Genomic DNA, 3,240 nt, shown 5'->3' with positions numbered 1-3,240 from the left:
GCAGGAGCAGGAGCAGGAGCAGGAGCTGGAGCTGGAGCAGGAGCAGGAGCAGGAGCTGGAGCAGGAGCAGGAGCAGGAGCAGGAGCAGGAGCCAGGCTTTCTTCTCTCTTGGCGTAGGAGTGCCCGGACCACTGAGCCTTCCAAATCTAATTCTGAGGAACAAATTCTATCTGCTACCACCATTCTGGAATATGGTGCTCTGAGGATTTCAGTTTTGAGGCTGCGATGAGTGGAGATTTGAGGGTAGAGATTTGCTGCTTCTTGTGACATCCTCAAGCCATCTTTTATGCTCTCCTGTTCCTCAGCAATCAAGATGTCCTCTGCTCTAGCTTTGCAGTCCACAGATTTACTGAAGTTTTCTTTCTGGGCAAACTCACAGTGTTTTAAGTCATCCTGCTGGGCTCTTCGCTCTTGATTCTCAACACAGATATCACTAAAAGCCACCAACAGTAGCCATGCCAGAGCCTCACCATTAGACTGCCCTGAAATTTCTTCTGCAAGATCAGTTAGTCTGCCGCCCTTAATCTCAGTCTCAGGCCATCTCTGACATGAGCAAAATGTGGACAGACTTTCTGCCAAGCCCTAGCACACGTCATACGGAGTCCAGCGGCCAGCGCAGGCCTTCCCAGCAGAAACCTTCTGAGCCTGGTCTTTACCCACAGGACTTTTATCAGCCTTCTGGTCTTCTGAGCTCTGACCAGAATCTCCCGTACAGAACAGCCCAAGGTGTTCCAGCTCTGTTCTCTCACAGGTGACATCTCTGAGCCTTTCCAGACTCTTCTCACGAGCGATTCCCAAAGGCTTCTGAACCACGTGGTCAGGTATAGTCGCGGCAACCACGTCTCTGGTTCCAAATTCTGTTGTAGTACTTTTCTCATTGTTGAGACAGAATATCTGACAACCCAAAGTTAAAGGGAAAAGTTTTATTTACCTCGTAGCTCATAAAGGTTTCAGTCCATAATTGGTTGGCTCAAAGGCAGGGTGGCTTGGCATAGAGGCAACAGCTAATGGTGGAGGAAGACAGCAAATAAGGGGAGAGGCAAGGGGGTGGGGGAATCTATCTTTCTGTCCCTTACATTGAATGCAGTTTTCCATCCTAGGGCAGGTATAGGACTCACACTCTTAATCTCAGCATTGGACCATGAATCATTCATAAACTCTAGATTTAGCTACCTATGAAAAATCCCCTTGCCATGACTGCATTAAGCTTTGGGGGACACATAGACACAATCACAATAGGATGTGTCCATTTCCCACGCAGTGATGACTACAGGCAAATGCACCATTTCAGAGACTTTGACGTTCTTGTTTCCTTTTGCTCTCTATTGTCTGTATTATCTCAATATAAAATACAACACATCTTTTGCGATTACCAGCTTCCTTCTCCTGCTGCCACTTGAATAGGGTAGAGCACAGGACACTTGGAGCTGACCGGCAGGAGCCCAGTGTCCTTGGGTCTGATTTCCAAGTGGTATTTATGTCCTATTCCCCACCAACAATGGCTCAAACAATTTCCTGGAACAATAATGGAGCTGGTGCATGAGCGTGAAGTGGCTGTGATTTCACGAAGCCCTTGTTGGTTGGGTCAACAATAAATCAGGGCTTCCTGCCTATTGTTTTATTCAGTGCATTTGTTTCCTGCAAAAAAAAAAAAAAAAAAAAAAAAAAACAAAAAAAAACAACTAATGGCCTATGTGCCAGGTGCTGCTTGAGGCACAGGCTCTTCTCTCTAGCCTTGAGGTCACCCAACTTCTTCTCTAAAAGTATAGAGAGTAAATGTTTGGGATTTTCAGGCCACTCATAGGCATTATGTAGACACATATAGCACACATATAGCACTGTGCTGCAATAAAACCTTATTTACAAGAATGGGAAGCACTGGTTTCCCCACCCCTGCTTCAGGTGACTTGATTTTATTTATTTATTTATTTTTGCAGTACTGGGGATTGAACTCGGGACCCCGCGCTTGCCAGGCAGGTGCTTATTCTACTGAGCTATCTCCCTGGCCCTGCAGGTGACTTTAAACCATATTTCATCTCCAGCTCTCGTGAGGTTTCATCTTCTTTTCCTCTCAAAACTTTCAGGGCAGGGAGACTCATCAGTTAATCAGTGGATCCAGACAGTTGAGCTGTGTTTCCACACATTTCCCAGTTAATTTCTTGACCAGTGCTAACAATGATATTATCAACAATGCTAATCAATAACATTATGTGTAATTTGTCATGCACCAAATTTCTGATCTTCACTGTATTCGAAGGTACAACCCATTTTTTCCTACATGGCAGAGAAGAGAATGAAATCTTGGTAAAGGCGACGTCCAGGTAAGAGTGATATAAATCACTGTTTTCTGCTATCATTGGTGAAATAAAGGCCATCTAACATTTATAGCTCCTCCAAGGTCCCAGATGCCACACCCAGCTTCACCTGCTCGTCGTGTCCTTCAGCCTCCTGTTGGTCCTCAGGGCAAGCAACTGTTTTAATATCCATTTTGCAACTGAGAACACTGCAGCTCAAAGTGGGTCAAGTCCTTGTCCTAGTAGCAAAGTGGCACTGACACATGTGTGCACCATGTCCACAGCCACGTGGGCCACAGTAGCCTTCTTGAGGCTCATTAAATAACCACCTGGCAGTAATATGGATTTCACTATGATTTTATCTATCTATCTATCTATCTATCTATCTATCTATCTATCTATCTATCTATCTAACTTTGTGTGTGGTTCTCGGACTGAGCCCAGGGCCTTCTGCACCCAAGGCCAGAGCTCTACCACTGAGCTCCACCCCTAGTCCCACCTTATTTCTAGATCAGAGGAGGGAACACAAGTGGCACTGGCATTGTGATGACTGTCACTCTTACACCGGTGCAGGGCAGTCTCACTAAGTCAGCAGGACAATGGGCCGCATTAGATGTGCAGGAGCAGCTGCTCCATGGAGGAATGTCACCTGTGGGTGCGGACCCGTGGCTGTGGGTGGAAGGCCGCACTGTGTACACAGCTGACAGCCCCTGCCTGGCCTGCCCAGGGAGGGCTGGTCTTTCCCTGAGCTTAGATTTCATTTTTTAAAAATGTAAAATTTTTAAATAATTTTATTGAGCAATAAATAGCAATGAGACAGTTTCAAGACTGATTAGTAGGACAGTTTCAATAATTAATACATTGCATATTGTTGTCTTCTTAGTGGTTATTCATAGTACAAGATGCAGACATGATATCCTATCCAAACATTATTAGTACAAATCTT

Source organism: Octodon degus, unplaced genomic scaffold, assembly GCF_000260255.1.
Source record: "Octodon degus isolate 3935 unplaced genomic scaffold, OctDeg1.0 scaffold00004, whole genome shotgun sequence".
Classification (NCBI taxonomy): domain Eukaryota; kingdom Metazoa; phylum Chordata; class Mammalia; order Rodentia; family Octodontidae; genus Octodon; species Octodon degus.
The sequence above is the reverse complement of the archived record's forward strand: the minus strand, read 5'-3'. Positions refer to the sequence as shown.